At 40.7% G+C, this 22,922-nt stretch overlaps 1 protein-coding gene across 1 annotated transcript in view; it reads left to right on the plus strand.

Annotated features, from left to right (window-relative positions):
• The first annotated feature begins 1,317 nt into the window (after positions 1-1,317).
• LOC119499201 (complement component C8 beta chain-like) overlaps positions 1,318-22,922 on the plus strand; it is a 111,792-nt gene continuing 90,187 nt past the window's right edge. Inside the window, exon 1 of the mRNA XM_037788452.1 lies at positions 1,318-1,541. The gene's annotated coding sequence lies outside the window, so the exon portion shown is untranslated. The remainder of the gene's footprint in view (positions 1,542-22,922) is intronic.

Raw genomic sequence — 22,922 nt, forward strand, 5'->3', positions numbered from 1 at the left:
TTGTGTTTTCCCAAGTGTAAAATATTTCAAGACACATTTACTTGGTGTGTTTACCTTCCACTATGCAGAGTGAAACACTAGCGCAGGTTACAAGAGGCCATGGGTCATTTCAGTGTTTGGGACAAGTGCTGCAAAGCCCCACCTGCTGGCAGCAGAAAAAAGTGGTTTTAGTGGTACTAAGTAATTTAGAAATTAATATAATTCTGGATTAATACATGACATAAAACATCCTGAGTTGCTGCTGTTATTTATCATTATTCTACAATTCAAGGTCAATAGCTGGATAGAATAGTTTTAAAATTATGTTTTAAATGCACTTGGCTTGAGAAGCTGCTATGTGGGGATAGCCATATGGGGATCAAAGGGTGTAGAAGCAAAGAGAAGAAACTCCCGTTTTTTTGACAACACCCGTTGCCGCCATTTTGGACTGAAAACGCTTATTAGATTTAAAATATTTTATTGTTCACACACAGGCTATTTCGGTAGAATATGACAATAGAATGGAAATAATTTTGTTTTACTTTTGCGCGGCACTTTATAGGAGGACGTTTTACTGGCTTCCGTTAATTGCTTTCAGTCAAAAATGGCGGAAGCGTAGCTTTGCTGCTGGGTGCTGATGTTGCAACAAGGAACGTATATTGCCTCTATACTCTTTGGTTGCAATGGAACGAACAATGGACTTTCACTTCTTGGCAATATACATTCCTTGTGGGGAAAGCCATAGGCATATGTAAATATATCTCTATATATATCTCTATATCTATATATATATAGATATAGATATATATCTATAGATCTATATCTATATATATAGATATAGATCTATATCTATATCTATATCTATATATATATCTATCTCTCTCTCTCTCTATATATATATATATCTATATCTATATATAATATATAATCTATATCTATATATAATATATAGATATAGATATATATATCTATCTATATATAATATAATATATATAATAAATATATAAAATGTATATATTATATATATATTATACATCTATATATCTATATATATAAAATTATATAGATATATTATATATATCTATATAATATATCTATATGAAATTATATATATAATATATTATATATATATAATATATATATATATTATATGCCTATGGGGAAAGCTACAAGCTCGCAACGTTAAATGTGAGAAAACTACAGTGCGCATGTCCAAAGGCGCAAGTGTGATGATACCACGTGATGCTCCGCTTCTATTTGATTGGCTATTTGCTAATTACTGTTGTTGTCGTCATCTGCTGGCAGACGTTGGTATTTCTTTTAAACAGGATAGCTAACTGTCACCAGGAGCGATGGAGATTAAACTTCTACAGCACTAATCTGAAAGCGGATGGTTCCAGTTGTCAAGAACAGACTTTGAGGACCTGAAGCTTCTTTCTGAGAGGATTACCAAACCTCAGGACAACGCGGTGAACTCGGGTTTAAACATTGCCAAGTTACCCAAACTGACAGAGAATCCAAACAGAGAATCCAGCAGTATGACAGCAGATTGAGGAGGACAGGTAACTGGGTGTCAGTCTGATTACTTCCTGTGTTAACTGGGTGGGAAATTTGAAATGGAGCATTATATCAAATTTTAGTTTTTTTTGCATCTGTCCACAGTAGTTGTTGCTCCACCATTTTTTTTTTTTTTTCAATATTATATTTATTGTTTTTTTGTTCATTTTGAAACAACAGAACAAACATTCACAAATGTCCCCAATAATAACATTCTCAGTACAAAGAAACTTAACAAACCTAATATTAATATAAAATAAGCCAGTATAGATACAGGAAAAACACATTATATACATAAAATAGATAAATTAGTAAAAAGAATATACACAAGTAAAAAAATAAAATTAAAAACAATAAAATTAAATTGTTACATCACCATTTTACACATAAAAACACAACTGCAGGTTACACAGGAACTTACTGGAGATGTTTTATAAAAGCTGTAAACGTGGTGAGGCTGGATGGTTGTTGTGATGAATGCCATAGTCAATGCAAAGATTTGAGGTTTTAAGATTTCATTGTTGCTGTATGGCCACAAGACAATAGTTTTATGCAATATTGTCTGCATCATGTAAGATGTTTTTTTTGTGGTTGAGACACATTGCATCTGGAGAAAACAACACTGTGCATCTATCCATCATCTAAGTTATCAATCAAAATGTAAGTTTGCAGTGAGTTACTTTGCATGTTGTGTGGTCTCAAATTATGGTCAATAATGATAGCTGAGAGCTGGTCTAAGTCTAAATGGGGTGTTGGTTGAGAAGTTTAAAGTAACAGTTTTTAGAAAAGTTCAGTAATGGTTGTAATTTCCACTATGTAGCACTGTATTAAAGATGGGAGCCAACAGGAGTTATTAAAGAAAAAAGTAGTTTCTGCTACTATCTCCAGTTTTGGACATGCATTGTCTTTGAAATGCCAAGTTCTCAGTAATCTGAAGCACGGTTGGTTGGTGTGAGTCCTGGAATTGAACAATAACTTTAGATGACACACATGAAATTGGACATTTCCACCTTTTCTACTGAAGAATGAAGCTTAAAGGTCCCATATTATGCTCATTTTCAGGTTCATACTTCACTACTATTTTGTGTTTCCTGCTAGAACATGTTTACATGCTGTAATGTTAAAAATCAAAATCAAATCATGTTTGACTATAGGTGGGTGTAGTGTAATCTGCTAGAAAAAGAGGTGGGTATACCTGCGTATACCTTCCACTACACCACTGATTACAGTAAGGAATGCTTTGCTACATAAAACATCTGAGAGGGTCAACTATGGGGAAAAAAGACCAGTAATATGGCTGAAATTCCTTATAAGGTCATCAAATCTGATGGGTCACAGAATATGGCATAACATCTTTTATATGGCACTGACATGCAGATGTTCTCCTGTGATTTAAAAAAAAAATGTTTTTAGCAAATGGCTCATTTTGCAAATCCTCTTAACCTTTAAAAAGGTTAAAGTGTATTACAGTTGAAGCTGTACACACTATAGAAATGGAGTAATGGAGAAAACACACACACACTCACATGCACATTTAGGTAGACGACATGCATGCATCACTTAATACCGTGCAGTAACAAAACCACACATACTTACAATCACTAATAAAAATATTCACCCACACACATTTATGTGGAACCTGTTTGCATCATTGTGAGTTTATGTATTCATGAGACAGCAATTTTGGTAAAAAAAATAAGAATTTATAAGACAATCACTTCCCAGTCTGCAGGTAACAGAAAGCTGAACTACTGTAACCTCCCTTATGTAAGTGTGTTGTTGCTTTGTCCAGTAGGGGGCGGTGTAATCTTTGGATAAACCTTCTTTGTGTGATTTTTGATCTACCATCGGTTTCCATGTGATGAGTCATTACTCAGGATGGAAGTAAATTAGTTCAAGGGCTAATGCTGCTCTCCACCATGCATATTCATTTGCTTTTGTCTTTTCCGCCATAGAGCCACTGTCCTTATTATCATATGTGTGTTCTTTTATTAAAATCTACTTGTTAGACTCTGAAACAAGGAATATTCAGACCAAATGTGCTCACTGTTTTGTAGTTGCACATTTGAAGTGTTTCATGGAAAACAGAACACTGACTGAAACTGTGTTTGAAGACAGCATCTTTTGATGTGCAGCCTCAACCAAAAGCATTTATCACACGGCTTCAGCTGTGTATTCCAAGTCGGAAATTAATTCCATTACTTTTACACACACACACACACACACACACACACACAGTGTCTCTTGCTGGCTGCGGTCAGGCACGGTCAGAGCGGTGGTGGATGTGAGAAATTAGGTTAAAACCTCTTTATTCATCTGACCCGGTTGGGTAGCAGGAGCCTTTCAGAGATAAGCGTGCCTGATGCTCTTTTTTTTTTTCTCTCCCTTCATTTTGTTAACAGAATTCCTAGGTTTCTCTTTGCCCTGCCTCGTTCCAAAGATTATCTGTAAATGCAGGGCTGCAATCCTCTTTTCCCGGGCACTTTATCCGAGGTCTGTTATGGACTGAATATTATTCTCAGTGTGCTGTTGTATCTGTATGTTTTTATTTTGCTATACAGGTGTTTGCTCTATACTCTCTGTTGGCTAGCTCACTCTCTTGCCTGAAATGACCTGTGATTGGCCAAAGTCCAAAGTAGATTTTTTTTTTAAAGCCTGAAAACAGAACCATAAGGAGGTGCAAAAGTCTAGTTTTCTCTCAGAACACTTGAATTATAATATGCTGAAAGGTTATTATGGAATTTTTGCCCAATGGTGCCAACATTTTTTCTGCCTACTGAAGCTTTAAATCATGAAAACAGTTGTGTAAGCTGCTGCTTTTTAATGACAGTACATGTGTTTAGACAGAAAACAAAACGAGGCAAATTTTTTGCCTTATGTTATTTGCTGGGATTTGACCTCTGGACCATTTCTACAGTCTGTGTTATTAGCTCCAAACTGACTGATCTCAGAACTCACCAGGAACTCTTGACCCATTTTAGGGACTGAAAATCAGTATGTCTCGGCCTCTGTTGTTATTGATCTTGACCTTTTCTTCTTTAAATCTGTCTCTTGTGAGTTCCCCAACTTTAAAGAGCAATAGTTGGAGCATCCTTTGAATCTGTGTGAGGCACACTAACAATGTGGCTCTAGGGATGGCAATGTCAGTCTGTCGGTCGCTCCACGACTTTGATTCAGACTGAAATATTAATGTATTGCCATGACATTCTGTGCAGATGTACATGGTTTCATCATCTGGGCATCACGCTGGCTTTAAAAGGAATTCATGTTACTCGGATGTTGTAAGACTGAACTGGTCACCATCAAGAGGACAAGGTTCCCCCTTGTGTCTGTGTGTTTGTGTATTGTGTGGGTAGATAAAGCTTTTCGAGTGCCAGTTCTCATCGGGCCTGAATGCTCATCTGTCCTTTAAAAGGGCAAACACTCTAACCCTCACTTTCTTTTCCCCTCTATCTAGTTTCTTCATTACTTCACATTCTCTCCACATGTCCTTGCATCTCTTTATGGATCGACTCACGCACCTTTTATATATCTTTTTTCCCAAAAGCTCTTACCCTCCTTTTGCTCTCCTCCTTTCTTCTCACCACGCATACTTCTCTCTCTCTCTCTCTCGGTGTGGGAGGGGGGGTCTGTTAGCGAGGATCCCGTCAGTGTGAGCGTATGCGATTGGAGAGGAATAATCCTCTGAGTGCTTTGCTTTCTTAGATTTTTTGCGAGAGGGGAGTAAGGGGGTTCTTTGATGTTCTGCGGATACCATTTGAGACCGCGGCATTAAATGCGGATTTACAACTTCTGTCATAGATTCTCCCATCGCCTCCTTACCTCCCTCGGCCGTCTTCATGAGTGTTATTGCTCATTTCCTCCTTTTTTCTTTAAATTGCCCCGCTCATTATATTTCTACGACCCAATTTCCTGCACTTCCTCGCAGCGTCGGACATCACAATAAACACACTTGTAGTTGTGATTTAGCAGCAGTTTAATCTTCTTCATGGTTGGGCTACAATGGCATTCTGACAGGGCCGTTTAGCAGGGTGCTTAGCAAGAGGCCGATAAGACGTTGGCAGCCACTTGGAATCAATTCGGCCATGCTTTTACCCTCAGTAAGCCCACTGTCGCAGAAGTCCCATTCCCATGCGCCTGTGATTAAGCCCGGTGTGTAGGGCTGAAGTAGACATTCAAAAAAGCTACAGCAGACATGCCACATTGGATAAGCCTTTGGTCGGAGATGTATGTATATGAATAACGGTCTCCTCCAGTGAAGCTTCTGCTTAATGTTTCATGGACTTATTTCCTCTGTGCCTCTCTGTCATCTGAGATTTGCTGCTGTCTGATGCGACACACAGAGGTGCTCCCCATGAACATGGCTCATCTAACACAGAAGCCTGAGGTTTGCAAGGGGGTAACACTGGATATATATGTTTACTCATCACTCACATATCCCGCGTTCATGTGGCACGAGTGCAGCAGACGTATGGACATACAATACTGAGTCCACATTCACTGGGTCACGCTGTGTTCTCATGCGAAGCCCACATGGGTGAGACCCAGCTGAGACACACACACACACACACACACAGACGAGATGTGACATGTTGACTAAATACAGGATAGGATGCACATCATTCAGCCTAGAGTAAAGAATGATCATGCATGACGTGCAGTTTCACAGAAGCGTGTAGCCTAACCTTTCCTCTGCTGATGAATGAGTCACAACCCAGATGCCAAAGGTGACCTTAACTCGGTGTGTGCGCCTCTGACTATAGCCGAAAACCTGTCTTCAGCACGTCTCCAGACTTTTCAAACCATATCTCACATTGTTTTCTATTGTTTGCCATTTTTAATCTTCTCATGTTGGCGCTTTTAAACTAGTTTGTTTAAAAAAAAGAGAGAGAGAGAGAGGAGAATTGTACATATTGGAGCACATATTCAATGATCTCAATATCCACATCTCACCTGCAACATTTCACACACATCTAGTGTCAATGTTTTCACTAATTATAAAACATACAGTCTGTTAAATATTAATGTTAATGGCTTATGTCATTAATGAATTAATAGTGGATTTGTAGTTAAGAATATGATACTGCTCTACTTAACACGAGAGGACACAAAAATGGTAGGTAAAGGTAAAGTAATCATGAAATAAAAATGCATTCCTAGTAAATATTCAGACTATGTCCACATTACACCAGCTAAATTAAAAAAAACAATCATAACACCTTATACATGTGCATACGTATCGGAGTGAAAACGGTATGTTTTTAATGCAGCTTCTCATTTTCTTTATGGTTATTTGAGAACATAAACATAAATGCAACTTAATGACAACACATGTATATCTAAACAATAATAATAATCAATACAACTGTATATGGTTGGTATATATGATGATCTATATATGATCTGCTATATTGACTAAAGGAGTAATTAAAGAGAGGGTGACTGGCAGTGTTTGGCAGTAATAATGTGATTTTTTTGTTTCAGTAACGAGAACTGTAAGGGATCACATTTTGTAATTTACATTGCAGTTACTAATCTCTGTTACTTTTGTGACATGTGGGCGTTGTCTAGTTTACTGGGACTTAGATGGAAGGTTGATATCAGTTTGGTCTCTGTGTTCAGTGGACAGACTGGTCCTGGACATGCTAGTTTGCTGCTGAGACTGGAGGTGGTTAGCCTGTACAAAAAGAGGAGAAATGTGACTCCTGATAATTCTAAAGTCTTATTCATATTTTGTGTGTTCTTAGTTGTCTTGCTAACGTTCGCCACGGGTACGCCTACATTCAGGTGTTTTTTTTTTTTCAAGCTAGAGGGTGTGTGAACAGCGCAGCTGAGGTCGGGACAACTCACAGACCCGACAACGCAGCCTGTCAATCACAAGATAGCCACAAGATAGCCACGCCCTAAAGCATACCCTGCTTTGTTGTCTATTTGACTCTAAATGGGACCATAATTTACTAAATGAACATCATGCTGTATAGAAGAAGACTTGAAACTAGTGATTGAGACCATAAACTCATGTTAACAATGTTTACTGAGGTAATAAATCAAGTGAGAAGTAGGGTCATTTTCTCATAGACTTCTATACAATCTGATCAGACAGTCGCCCCCTGCTGGTGATTAGAAAGAATGCAAGTTTAAGGCACTTCAACATTGAATTCACGGTTCTGACCCGGAGGTTGCCCACAGTTCAGTGGTAGTTTCCGCTACAGTAGGTGTCTCCAGGACCGCATTTTACCATGATGACACACACACACACACACACACGGACTCACAAGGTGAAAACAATACCAGCCACACGCTGTCGCAGCTGGTAACAATATACAGCGAAGAGCCCTGCGGTAAATGCCATTTTATTGAAGCTTGAATCATTGTTCTCTGTTGAAAAACTGAATCAATTCGATTATCATTCTTGATGCTGCATTGTTGCTAGGCAAACCTAATTCACCAGAAATATAGACAATGACTGCATGGTCTCATGTGTCTCTGTAATGTGCTAATTAGTATTTAAATTAATATGAGTCTCTCGTGTAGCTGCCTTTGTAATTGTGATTTATAGTGCTTGGAACAAACACCGCAACATTATGTAATGTGGCAGGGGGGAAAAGCCTCAAAAAATGGCATGCACACTGTGTGTCAAGGCAAGAAAACTGTACTGGCAAAGAGAAATAGTGTGCTGTTTCTGAAATGTTTGTTCACCTCTTGTAGATCTGAATGGACAGTCTGTAATCACTATGTTCAACTCAAGACTCTCAATCTTAGACTGATGATTCATCTACACGTGGCAAACAATATCAGCTGTGATTCAAAGGGGCGAAATACCCACAACGTGTTCACGGTGTTAGATAAGAGGAACACTGTCTTATGAAAACCTTTATTCAAAGTAGTTTTCCATATGTAGCGGTGTAGAGAGGCAGTTTGAAGGCCACTGCACTGACCCTGACACCGCACCATCCTTGAGGACTAGTGGCCCCCCCTCTCGCTCAGATTGTCGCCATGGTTACACACAATGGGGGTCCTACAGATAAAGATACGATGATGAGGATGATGAGGATGGTGTTGGTTGTCATAGTCTGTCCCCGGGGCTTCTGCTTTCGCATCAGGCCCACCATCCTCCGCATCATGACCTCTGTCACCTACCCTGGGGAAACACTTGCCAGGTGAGAAAAGCACGCAACAGGAATTAGAAGGGCCAGGTCGACTGTATGTGTGGTCCCCCGAGCAAGGTTGTGTTTGGCTGATACGTCTGTCCTTTTCGCTCATTTCATAAATACAGGGCAGGTTTATTTTCTTCTAACTAAACCAGGACAAGGGGATGCACTAGCTGATGTATAACTAGCTGAACGGAGTCGCTCTTAATGAGATTTTACTGTCCAATCATATTAAGTTAACTTCAACTTTGAGCCCAATTTATTGTGTGTAAATAATGAGACCGTTTTTACACTGTTTACAAGGGAACAAGCAAATTTATTTAATGTAAAGTAAAATACTGAGACTCTAATAACTTTAATGGACCTGAAAACTGTTTTTCTCAATCTGTTTTTCACTATGAGTGATGGGGTCCTACTTGAACACACTATTATCTGTCATCGGGGCTCGGTTGTAAAATGATGAAGTCAATTACTTCTGTGCACGAATCAGGTTTTTACCAACATTTGAATTAGCGTCTCTTTCAAGTGTTAGTGATTTTCTGAGTGTTAAACTCTTCTTAATAACACCTAAAAATGTTCTTTTGACTTTTGTTCTACCTTCTTCATGAATATTTAATATTATAGAGAAATATTTTGGTTTTCAGGGACTCTATCTAAATTTCATTAATTCTGAAGACAGCTCAGCTGTCATTGATTTTAAAGACCCATTGTTATTTATTATATATTTTTCTCCATTTTGCCATTAAAATATGAATGTCCAGGCTTTGTTAAGTCAGAATTTAGCTTAAAGTTGTAAACAACGACTTATTATCCCCTTTACTCATTTACACATCCATCAGACAACGAACACCATTAGCATTTATTCGTTTTTTGTTTCTGGTGATCTGGCATATCTAACTCCCCTTTTAGCTCTGTTTTGGTCTCTCCACCAACGCCTGGTGAAAATATGTGGCCCTTTAGCTGCTAAATACTTCACTATGTTCTCTAGCTCAATGCTAACTTTGTGTTTCTGCCATTTTGGGCCTGGGCAGGTGAACCAAAACAGTTAAGTTGCGGTCCGTAAAACCAAAACAATAAGCTGAAAGATGCTAAAAAGGTGAGGGGAAACTACAAAGGTCGGTCATATTTATCTGTGGGTTCATCACTACGAGTAACACCTTTCACAAACACATAGTCATTTAACTCATTGTTAACATAAAATATGGGTAAGCGCAGCTTTTAAGAAAGAACCGATGCTCCACCATCTAAAATCAATCTAGACAAACGTTTACTGACGTTTTTACACCCAAAGAATATGTTGTTGTAATGTTAAATGTTATAAACCAGAATACTTGCCAAGGATGTCACCTTGGAATACTGATGCTGCATATCTATACTGGCAGTCTCCCATGTCAGTGGAACAACTCCAACTCCCTGTGATGGCCCATCACCATTTTGGCTCTCTATTTCCTGCCTTTGAGTGAGAGATGTTAATGTTCGCATATTAGAAGTAAACTTTTCAGGATCACAACAACACTCAAGACAATCCTTTTTCTCATTAAGGGTAACAAAGGGAGTGAGAGAATTGCATTAAAGAGCAGCAACCTGACTAAAAATACCGTAATAGATATGTATCTAGAGTGAAACAGCCCCACAGTGCTCGCTGAGACCTTCTTAATTAAACCTCTCTCCCTCCCTCTTTAGTTTTGGGTTATGCAGAAGGATGTTGTTACTCAGGTTCATATCCACTAGTCTTGTATTGGATCATGTTGATGCCATGTCGGCCCCTCAGCTCATACATAGTGTAGTGAAGGGTGATTATTTCGTTTGAGGGTAAAACAAGAAGGTGGTAGAGGAGAATAAGTCCCTGCAGGCTCACCACTTTGGTCCAGACTGATATAACTGTTTGTACAAAATTTCAAAGCAATCAGACATTCATGGTCCTGAGTGGATGAATCCTACTGACTTTGGTGATCCCTTAATTTCTCCTATAGTACCATCATCTGGGCAAAATCTCAACTGTCCAATACTTTTGTTCACGACCAAACACCTTCAAAACTAATGACATCTCCATCAGCCTAAGAAGTACTTTGTGTTAACATGCTATTGCCAACACTCTAAACTAAGATGGTGAACTTGGTAAACATTGACATCATCTCGCTTCACTGTCATTGTGAGCATGTTATCATCCTTACATTAGCGGACGTGCCTACAAACCACACAAATAGGGATACCTTATTGCAACAAAAGACCATGGTTCAATGTAATTAAACCAAGTGGCAACCTCCGGTGCTGAGAAATGAAACCAATGCGGAACTGCTAATAACTGCAGTTCTTCGAATGGCCATTTGAGGCTTGCTCCAAAAGTGAGTCAATCCCCATAGACCCCCATGTTAAAATGCCCAACTTTACAGCCGAAATAAACATGTTTATACACTGGTACAATAGATGTTTTTTGTCTCTATACCTAATATCCCCATTCATCTACGATGGGTGAATTTTTTTATAATGATATTAAGGCTTAAAGTTAGGCATAATTGAGGGCATGGCCTCTTTGAGTGACAGTTGGGTGCCGTACCAGGTTGCTCGCTGCTAGTTGTCTGTGATGTTACGAAGACTACGTTCATATTTTATACAATCTTTGAATCAAACACGGCGGCTGTGGTTCAGAGGGTAGAGCAGGTCGTCCACCAATCGTCAGGTCGGCGGTTCGATCCCTGGCTCCCCCGGTCACATGTCGAAGTGTCCTTGAGCAACAGACTTAACTCCAAATTGCTCCTGAAGGCTGTGCCATCGGTGTGTGAATGAGTATTTAGATCAGATCCTGATGGGCAGGTTGGCACATTGCATATCAGCCTCCGCCATGAGTGTATGAATGTGTGTGTGTGAATGTGTGAATGCTGACATGTAGTGTAAAGCACTTTGAGTGGTCAGAACACTAGAAAAGCGCTTTATGAGTGCCATTTACCATCCAAACATAAATTTAATGGATATGGTGTTTTACTATCAATGCACAATAGTTTGATCCTCACATGATGAACTCCGTAATCATATAACTACTTGAGTTCTTGATGAAGTGAACACTCGAAAGGAATCGTTCCTATCTCTACAATCCATGTCATATGACGTGAACACGGCACCAATACAGTCTCGCACAGCCTCAAGCATGTAGACTCTTAAGTTTTGTTCTACAGCTACTGAAAGGCTCTCAGCTTGCATGAATCCAAATCCATGCCATTTGATAAACCTTAATTTGGTCTCTGGAGTCTCATTTTTGTCTTGAGCCATATGGTCTAAGCCATGTGCATGTCATTTTACATATATGTACATTTGTGTTGTGTGTGTCTGAGGTCGCATGAATGCATGTACATTATTTGCTCCCATAGAGACCTTCAGTCCGTTGGGCCAACAATCAGCTGTTTGCTGTTTACCAAGAGACATTTATGCTCAAGTTTATGTGAACTGTGCTTGAAGAAAAAGACAATGGGCTGTCTAATAAACTTCCTCCTGCCAAAATGATTAATTCAGTCTTTTGCCTACGGGTCCAAGTTCATTAAAAATGTTGTGTTAATCTTCTTGTGTGGGGGCCAATCAGAACTAGGCCTATGACTTATTTTGGATTTGGACTCTTTGGCTATGACTAATCGCTGCGCGCTGACTGAGTGATCAGCGATGCTGTTTGTGCCCTTCCATGATGCTGTGTCCCTGAGTGGGCTTTTTAGAAAACAATAGGCCATGTCATACGTTAAGAAAAACTGGCTCCACTGACTCATACTGTGAGGCCATTTACCACTTTCTCTGAATGTAGAAGGAAAAGCCAGGCAAGTGAAATAAAAGGACTCACGACAATACCTCTGATGCATCATGGGTAGTTAAGACGGCACAGAAGTGGGCTGCAGCTACTGTACTGTACAAGCGAACTCCTTTAGGCTTGCTTTCTGACATACACCATAAGCAATTTAATTCCTCCAGAGTTACTCTGCTACAGACCTATCCACTTGAGAGCCTTGACATCATTAATCCATTAAACTTTAAATTCCAGAGGATTTTTTAGCCCTCCTGCTCCCAGATTAGCAGTTCAGTGCGTTTCTGTGTCAGTTCACTGGGTTGAAATTAATTTCTCGACTAATTTAGTAATTGCACGCCAAAGCTTTTCTATCTGTGTGGAGGATGAGTTGCATCACACTGCTGCTATATACTGCGGGCAGGTTAGATGTTTGGAAAAACTGCGGTTATGTTCACTCTGCCACACAGGCTTATTTTTTACTTATTTTGGCATCAGTACTACAGTAGTCTGCCCGTAACACCTCACGCATCGCCAAATAACTGACTGACCAGATCAAAGCTGGCGTTTTTTTTTTAAAATTCAACATGTGAAATCCAGATTGTAGAATATTGCACGCTGTGACCTGTCACTGCGAGGAAGCGGGAATCCATACTGAAACATGATAATTTGCACAAGCTTTTAACCACTTTCTCTGAATGTCTGCTCTAATTGTGAACACTGTATTATACAGGACGGCTCTGAATAAGTGCTTGATTCACTGCTGCAGCCTGCTTCGCCCATTATGGATAAGCTCCTCTGACACACTGATGTAGAGGCTACTTCTTTCATATGCTGCCATATGTGTGCGTGTGCATAAACTCGGTGTGAGCGCTCTTAGTGTCTGTGGGTGGTGTGGGCTGTAATGAGGGAGGTGGGGGGGGATGATGTGGGCACATGTGTGATGATGAGTGACTCTCAATCCTTCTCTCTCTCCCTCTCTCTCCCTCAATTCCCCTTCCCATCTACAGTGTGAGTCACTGTGTCTCCCTCGGCGCCCCCTCCACTCTCCAGAGAGGATGTACACACACACAAACACACACACACACACACACACACACACACAAATGACAGTTTTGTGCTGGCACGGGACGGCTGGACGCTGTCCCCGCCGATCACCCACCACGTCTGACATCTCTGCCTCTCAGCGCGACTCCAGCTCACAGAGGTCGGGGCGGGGGGGGTGTCATACGAGCGCATCACCCAAAAACATAGTGTCTCCTCAGCTGCGGATCCACTAGCTTGCAGCCTCTGAAAAAAAAAATGACAGCGCTTGAAATGCACATCACCGCTGTTGTGACACTGACTGGAATTACACTAAATTACCAGTTTGTAGTGAGGTGTAATAACAGCATTTGCTAGTCATTCGTCCCCATGACGCCGGCTGCCGCTGCTTCACTCATATGAGGCCCATCTGCTGGCAGCTCTGTCTTACAAGACGCACGAGAACATGAGGTGTACCCTGTTATCACGCCTCACTCACACACACACACACACACAAGTGTACTTGCCTGAGGTGTGAGAGTCGTGATAATGGTGTGTCTTGCAAACCCAGTCATCACGTGTCACTTCTGACAGTCATTGCTCGCCTCCTCCGCTGGCATACATGCAGCCGCCGTCACAAATATGTGATTGTTGTCACAAAAAGGTACGAACAACAGAGAGGAGACAGGCTGACAGGTTGTGATGAGGAAAATGTGTTGTCTTCTCACACAAGCACATGCTGTTTTAGATATTTAGGAATACATTGAGACATGTTTATGTCCCTTTTCTGATATCTTTTAGAGCACACATCTTTCCCAGAAACAGATCCAACGTTATCATCTGTTGATATAACTCACGGTACGATCTCAGGGTCCTGGGGCGGCGTTCTAAGCTGGTGTTTGTGGAGCCGGTGCCTGGCGTTGTGCAGTTGGTTAGAACGGTGTTTTCTCTGCCATCATCCCTAGTCATCCCTAATCCTGTGACTGCAGCTGTACACACAATGGGTAATCCCAAAATGACTCAATTGTGTGTGGAAATAAAGACACGCGTTGGCCATGAAGAGGAGTTATTTGTTAGAGCTCAAAGGGGGGGCAGGGACTGTTGTTGTGTGTTCACTGGGGAAGGGTGAATGGTATTAAATGTTCACCTGCCAATATGCCTCTACTTGGATGGGGTCCAATGTGGCTCCTGCTGCTACTAGAGGATTTTTCCTCATGAAAAGAGAGTGTCAATCTTGCTTGATAATACAGTCTAAAGGTTTTTACACACCGGGGGGGGATTTTTTTTCCCCTGTGATTAATTTGCACGTCAATAGATTTTTTAAAACTGTTGTTTTTGTCATGAATGCTTTCACACAGAACGTGAATAGTAAGCGTCGAAAAGGTGACAGTTTTTCTTTCGGAACAAGGTCGATTTTTCCTTACCTTTCACAATAAAAGCCCTAGACATATACACCGCCTAACTGTTTACCAGAGGAAAATTCACTCAGAGCATTTCTCTAAAAGTTGGTCCTCTGCAAGTACGAATCTCTTCAAATCTGTTATTGAAAAAGTGTTGTCGCAAATTCACATCGCTGCCATTATGAATAGTTTTGATGCAAAACATTTGCAGGCGTGTATTTTGCATTTTTTGTGTTGTTTATTTGTGTGTAAAGGCCTTATTGTGGTGTCAGATTAACAATACATTTCACTTGGCAAACACCGGCTTTCCTCGAAGCGGAAGAGTTTTTTTATCCGGTCTATGCCTTTGCCAAAATGTCTTGCTGAAGAAACAGACAAAAGTGAATATTTAAGTGAATCGAATATTTTTGCTAGCGGGTTATGTGCTCAGGGGAAAAAGCCGATAATTTCACAGTGCGATTTCCTGTTTACAGACCGATACCAGGCACTGAGCGGGGGCTCAGTACAACCACAGGCTGTCTATGTTGATGCCTGTTTGAGGTTTACGGAGCCACTGACCATGCTTGTATGTGTCAGATCGCCGTGGCCTCTTATTTCTGCTCCTGCTCCACTGAATTCTGTGCACTGGCTCAGATAATGAACAGTCCAACCCGAGGGGGATAATTAGCTTCTTAATGTGTCTGATCTGATAGACGTTTGCTCTGATGAGTGGAAATCCTGCGGAGGAGTGAGCGCTGCCACGCTATGAGGCCGTCGCAGCCTTATGAGGCTGGCGCCGTGACACGGAAAGGATCAAACTTGAAACACAAGCCTTCTGTCTGACACCGCTGTGTCTCTCTCTTCGCCGTACAAGGAACAAGAACCCCACAATGCATTTGGGATTCGCTGTCTGAAGATTTTTTTTTTACACAGAGCACCCCCACAGATTCCAACTGCACTTAACACTCGAAGCCGGCAATTGCCTCAAGGAGTTGAATCCAGTACCTTTGTCTGGAAACCCTCTTGACACACCAATCAGGCAAAGAGGCAGGGCAGACGCTTGGAATTTTAATCAGAAAGAGAATATTGAGTTTGTAGGATTTGAAAATGTGCCTCTCAAACAAAATGCTGCCAACCCTCTTTGATATGGAAAGCTGCTCCTCCTCCCTCCCTCCTTCATGAATTAAATTATTTTCCCTGTCTGTACAGTTGAGTAGCCCAGGGCACTATGACCCTCATTACATGAGCTGTACATATGAGAGTAAAGCCTCCACGTCTCTTTATTCGCCCTTCATTTTTTAAACTATTTATTTTCTCTATTGTACAATGACTCTCCAGCCGAGCAGGCAGGGTGGTGCTCCGCGCTGACAGGGTGTTAAATAGGTTGTGAGGAGGTCTGGAGGTTGTATAAGATTAACAATTGAGTGTAATTAATTACTGCAAAGTTCATGATGTGTATGTCAACCTTTATTGTGATTAAAACCTCTACAGCAAAAAAAAGAAAAAAAGAAACAAGACTGGCTCTGTTGTAAGTCAGCCAAGTTTCTTTTTAGAAGTCAGAGATATTGTAAAATCTAGCTTGCTGTTTGATCTTAACATATGTCTGTGTTCCTGAACGCCTCGAGTTTCTCTGCTCCCAACTAGTTTTTTAAAGTAATGTGATATTTGAAACATTTTGTCCAATTTTAATCTTTTTCTTGTTCATTGCCTTTGACATTTTAGTACAGTAGAGGTTCTTAGTTTGTATTTTCAAATGAAGAAACTGCAGTATATCAAAGAATGAATGTAAATTTGTAGTAATACACATTTAAAGAATCACTATAATCAAATGAATTCATATAATGCCACCATATGTTACAGGTGCCTTCACAGACTGCAATCAGGACTGTCATCCTGAGCCATCTGTCAGATGTTAAAACTGAAGGCAAACAAGTTCACCTAGACATGCATTAACTGACTTTAATGGCGGAAGCAAGCTGTAAACCCAACACTGACATCACCTTTTGAGATAATACGGTTAACATGTTAGCAAACGGGACTCCCTAAAAACATGGTGTTTCAGTGCACGCTTCGGCGAGCTCTGTGACCAGCCTTCAGCCCGTGTTCCGAGTGCACGTTCATAAGTGATGTTAGTTTTTGTATAAATAATGCACTACCTGCGTTACTACTCACTACGTTACTACTTTTAATCTGCACTATCCAGTCATGCTAATATTAGAATGTCATAACGTGTGTCACATACAGTATCATGTGTCACATACAGTATCATGTGTCACATACAGTATCATGTGTCACATACAGTATCATGTGTCACGAGGTATTGGATGAAAATAACTATCTAGCCAATGTTAGCTAACTGTTTACAAGCAAACACTATCAGGTTTCCTTTGTAAACATGCCTCACGTGCGGAGCGCTTGGTAACGTTAACCCCATGGAGCTATAAATAATGAAGTCACCCTAGTGTATTGTTAACGTTAAATAGATTAACCCTAATGTTAAATTATATAACCTTAACGTCACCAGTTTGTCAACAAATTTGCGCTTGGCAAGTGTTTGAGAGTTGAGTTGTGTGTGTGTGTGTGTGTGTCTGTGTGTGTGTGTGAGAGAAAGGGAGTCAAGTAAAATCACAGTGTGATCGGACAGTAACGTTAATCTCTGCTCTCCGGATTAAAGTTTCATAGATCTATTCTTCACGGTTGCAGCTCTGCCAGCAACGTAACAAGGATCAAAATAGCACAAGAAATGTTTAAATCATCGAGGTTTGAGGCATGAGGTCTCCTGTAGGTTTAATCTTTGGGTTAAGGCACAAATTAGGTTAATAAACAACTTTTTAGGTTACAGTTTTGGTAGTTTATCCAAAAACTGACGAGACAACCCAATGCGAGCCGATGAAAATGCGCCTCAGGCACACAACACTGCGTGACACAGGACGTAAGGCACCGTCCGTGGGTGAAATACCAAGTTTTTAGGGAGTTCCGTTAGCAAACAGTTGGTTATTTATACATCTTGCAACATTAAAATTCATTTGGAGTCGTGTTTCTGGCCATAAAGTGAATATAAATCCAATATTCACTCTACTTTTTAACTCTGTTTTGGTCTCCACCAACTCCTGAGGGAAATATCTGATACTTTAGCTGCTAAATGCTCCATTATGTTCACCAGCAAGTTTCTAACTTAGCATGCTATGAGCAGTGAGACTGAACCAAAACAGCAAAGTTGCAAGCTGTAAAACCAAAACAATGAGCCAGTGTTGTAGTACTCAAGATCGGTCTCAAGACCACTTTTTAAAGTTTCTCGTCTTGGAATCGACTGTATTTTTACTAAACGCGGTCTCTGTCTTAGACGAAGAAGACTCTAGATTTTTTTTCAAGACCACAACTGCGGGGATATCACGAAATTGCCTCTGATTTATTTGTTCACATCATTACTGTGTTGTTATTACATCAATACTGGATTATTTTATCAAGACATTTATCATGGCTCATTCATACATAAACACATATACTGTATATACGTATATGGCAATAAAAGAGGTGAATGAAGAGGAATCTTCATTTGTTTTCTGCGGGTGCGTTTATGGGAATGTGGATCTTTCAGATCAATTGGAGGAGTCCCTATGGTTTGCATGTTCCACATTTCATCACAAGTGTGTCACGCAGTTTGGGACTACTCACACTGGTCTGGTCTCGGTCTTGACTCGGTCTCGCCCTGCCTTTGTCTTGGTTTTGACTTGGTCTCAACCCCTCAAAGTCTTGGTCTTGTCACAGTCTCGACACACTCTGGTTTTGATCATGACTTGGTTTCGGTTTAGGTGGTCTTGACTACAACACTGCAATTAGCTGAATATTTACACTTAAATTCTCCATAGAGTGGAAAGGAGCTGCAGTTGAGTGATGCGTGAAGCAACCCCCCTTCACATATAAGTACAACTAGTCATTTGATCCATCGCTAATATAAAATATTGATTATAGCCATTTAGAGGCATTGCAGTCATATACCGGCTTTAACGATGGGCACTAAAAACTGGGTCGTCTTTGGCTACTCTCCCCATGTGCATGCTAATTACCTATTGCAGTCATATTACTCACATCACTTAGGTTAATGTAGAGCCATAGGATATAGTAACTGTTTTCACATACTGTGTATTGACCCACATAGTGAAGAAAGTGATTTTCATGTATAAAATCGGAGCCCTTTAAACATCCAAAACCTCCAAAACCTTTATTTTAAGTGTATAAGAAGCAGGTTTTTTTGGATTTATGTTATGAAGTTATATGCAATATACGACCATATCTCCCACTTCTTACTGTCCTGTAGTCTGTTATCTTGGATTTGAAGATCTATTACTTTTGAAGCTTTGCACCTGGTCCCTACTTATGGTGAAGGCTTTTGCTCTCTTATGAGCCTCTGAGCTTTCTGCAAGTCTCAGCTGAAGCTCTTTTCGCTCTTCCTTAATGGAGACTAAAGATTAAAGGTGACCGGTGCTTATGCCGCCAGGGCCCCTATAGGCGCCTCCGCCTGAGGAGCTCAGGCTGCCAGAGCAAGTATCATGATTTAAATCACTTCTTATACTGTGTTTCAACGGTAGAGTATGCCTTTTTGCGATCTTTCATTTCTTATTCACTTTATGTGTTTCCTTGCATGTCTCAGCTACCTTTTTATGCATTTTTTCTTCACATCTTAACCTCAATTTTTTATCTTTTGTTTTGATAAGTGCTATTCCGTGAAATATCAGCATGCATCATTCTTTGCATATAATGTGTGATTAGCACAGTTATCGTTACGCACCATAAAAGCACAATATGACGCACATTAAATGAATATTAGTTAAAGAAGATTCAAGGGGTTTTATGATTTGGTTGAGGTGAGCAGAAGGCTGTAATGTATTTCGGTTCTGCTCTAACAGCTACAGTATGTCTGACGCTCCAGGTTGTGACACTCTGGAGTTACTGTCGGCGAGAGCATATGGCGGGCTCTTACTCTGGTTTGTGGACCCTTTAATTAGCGCAGCGGTCCAAATGAGGTTACTGCAGTGAAGGAAAGAAAAATCAAATGAAAACGAGCAGGGGAGAGAGAAGAGTGTGTGTGTGTGTGAATGGGGTCATGTGGGGCAGCGGTGGGGGTTGGGTATCCTGAGAGCACAAAATGTTATGTAATTCAGTGCTTGGTTATGTAAGGGATCAATAGTGTAACTGTAAGAGAACTCCAGTTCCCCCTCCTATCAGTATGCTCACATGTTAATCATTGTTCTCCTCTGAAGTTCACGGCTAATTGTTTCTCAGGAGAGGTGGCTGGCATCCTCTGCTGCTCCTGCTGTGGAAACAGAGATGGTGTTGCATGCCGTGTTGTCAGACATGCACAGGAAGAACCGCACGACTTTATTAGACAGGTTTCCCCCCTGTGCTTTTTAACATTAAAGAGATGGGTCATAGGGAATTTTCTGAAGTGGCTGGCAGAAGTCTTATGTCTGACCCTTTTATGTAGTCTAACAGCATCCATGTCTACTCTGAGAATCACATGATCAAAATGAGAAACCAAAAGGGATACATTTATATTTCATACTTTTTGTTTCATGATTGCGCTCCTCACCCAGCTAGCAGCAAGAAATATGTGGGCCATCACGGGCAGAGTGAAGGAACATTTTCCTTCTCCCAGCAGGTAGTGCTAATTCGGTTCAACATCGGCTCTGATCCTGCGAGACGGCAGATCTTTAATGGTTTAATGGTTGCTCAGAATGTAGGCAACCTTCAGCTGCTAATGTTTGTGTGAAATTAAAATGAAATAAATCTTGAAAAGTGGAGTTATGCCTGGTACAAACTATACGAGAATCAAGCTGATTTTGGTCCCGATCCCCCCCCCGCCTGACAATTGTCAGCAAAGCCCAGATTTTTTGATGGTTCTAAAGATTATCTTTCCAGATATTTCTGTGGTGGGAGGTATGTTAAGAGCGTTTTTTACATCCCTCGATCAGCTCGGAAGTCCATCCTGGCCGCACTGATTTTCAAATCCTAAATATTAAACATGTTCAATATTGACGATCTGATATCCTGTTGTGTGTGGGGAACCCCAAGGACAGCCGATGACACAGTCATGTGGGAAAGAACAATAGCCAACTGAAAACCGAGCTGACTGAAGCGGAAGGACAACCACCGCCGTCATGTCGGCTGCGGCTAATGCATGAGTCCATGAATCCATGACTTCATCCATCTATCCATCGTGAATTATCAGTACAAAGTAGTGCTAATTCTTCCTAACCGTCGTCCGCCATGTTCGTTTACACTAAAGTCACGTTTGATCGCGAAAGATTTTGTGAGATTTCTGTCTTTTTAGTTAGGACTCTTGTTGTTCATGAATGGACTCTGTTACTGTGTGGTTTGCTGTTTTGGCCAAATCGTTGCTCACCACACACTATGGGAACAAAACTGTTAAATTTAACATAACGTGTCGTTATGTGTGGCGTCTCTCACATTTTCAACATCTGTTAAGATTTGAAAAATCTTCTAGTGTGGGCCAGCCTTTAGAAAGAAGTGGCTTACCAGACATCTGTAGCCGCTCCTCATCACAGCTTGAGGCTAGCGGCTCGAGGTTACATCAGCCCGAATCTCCTATCGAACTGTTGGTGGTCGAGTTGCATTGTGGGTAATGGAGGCGCCAGGTTTTGACAAGGAAGAAAAATGGGTGGAATTAAAAAGACAATATCTGAATCTGAATTTTTATACTTTTTTTCATGCTGGCCATCATGAGTCTGACTCCTAATGTTTCAGGAGTGCAATCAGTGGAGTTCTATTAACAATATATATACGGTATAGTATTGTATATATTAACACTTTTTACGTTTTTGCCTGCAAAAAGGGATGTCTAATTGTGATTTGAGTTGATGGATAACCTACATTATCACCTTAACTGACATTCAAAAGCTTATACAGGGAAAAAAATACTATCCAAATTTTGAATGCATGCTGCTGAGTACAGTGCAGTGAAGAATTGGCATTTCGCTTCAACTGACTGTCTGTATATGTGTGTGTCAGAAAGCCAACATCATGCACTGTGGAACTCTACATGACACCTGTCAAGACTGGGAAATGGCTGTTCTCTGTTTTTCCAATTCCCCTGCTCCATCAGGACGGCCTTGTTCCTTTTCTCACTGTAGAGAGACAGAAGATCACAGCGTTTCCTTCTTACATCTCTCTTTCATTCTCACCCTCTCTTGTCTTATTTTTGCACTTTTGCTCTCTCTTTTGCACTCTTACATCTCTGTCATTCCCCTTCTCTTTTGTCTTATTTCCTAGCTTTTGCTCTGTCTTGCACTCTGTTGCCTTCTGTCTCTTTTTGTTTCCTGCTCTCTCTCTCTCTCTCTGTGTGTGTCTGGCCCGCTCGGCTTCACCTCCTTCCTCTCAGCTCAGCTGCTCTGGGATTGTCCCTGATCATTCAACATCAAAATATCTTCTCCTCACTGTTGCCCTGTGTTCCCCTCATCTCGACCATGTAATATTAAAGTCAGAGGGGACAGCCATGCTGTTCTCAATGAGTGCTTGTTCGCGGCGGAGGAAAAAAAAGACCGAGAGCGAGAGAGGGGAAAGCGATGTCACCCACAGCCGAGCCAGCGAGATGAATGCACTCTGACTAAATCTCCCCTTTAGCCACTTATTATTATTCAGAAAGTCCAAACCCTGCTCCACTGCAGCTCTAAAACTGCATATAAAATGTGAGGGATGCATTTGTAGACGGTCAATAAAAGCTGGTTTAAGGCAAAGCTGAGACTGAGAAGAAGCTCAGACCTTTTTTGATTGATTATGGACTTTGATTACTACTGCACATCTGCCATTAATGCAACAGAAAAGTGTGTTTTTTTCCTGTTGAGATTTCAAATTTGGATCAGTCATTGAATTTCATGTTTCTACTTGACGTGTGACCAACTGTGTTTGGGAGTAAATGAACCACTCGCATTCACCTATTATCAAGAAAACCATAGGGGACTGCCTGCTGGGAGAGAAAACACAGCCTTTTATTATGGGTCCCTCTGTAGTGCAGGCCACCAATGAGGCTACATAGCAGCACATGTGCAATTA

This window comes from Sebastes umbrosus, chromosome 12 (assembly GCF_015220745.1).
Source record: "Sebastes umbrosus isolate fSebUmb1 chromosome 12, fSebUmb1.pri, whole genome shotgun sequence".
NCBI lineage: Eukaryota > Metazoa > Chordata > Actinopteri > Perciformes > Sebastidae > Sebastes > Sebastes umbrosus.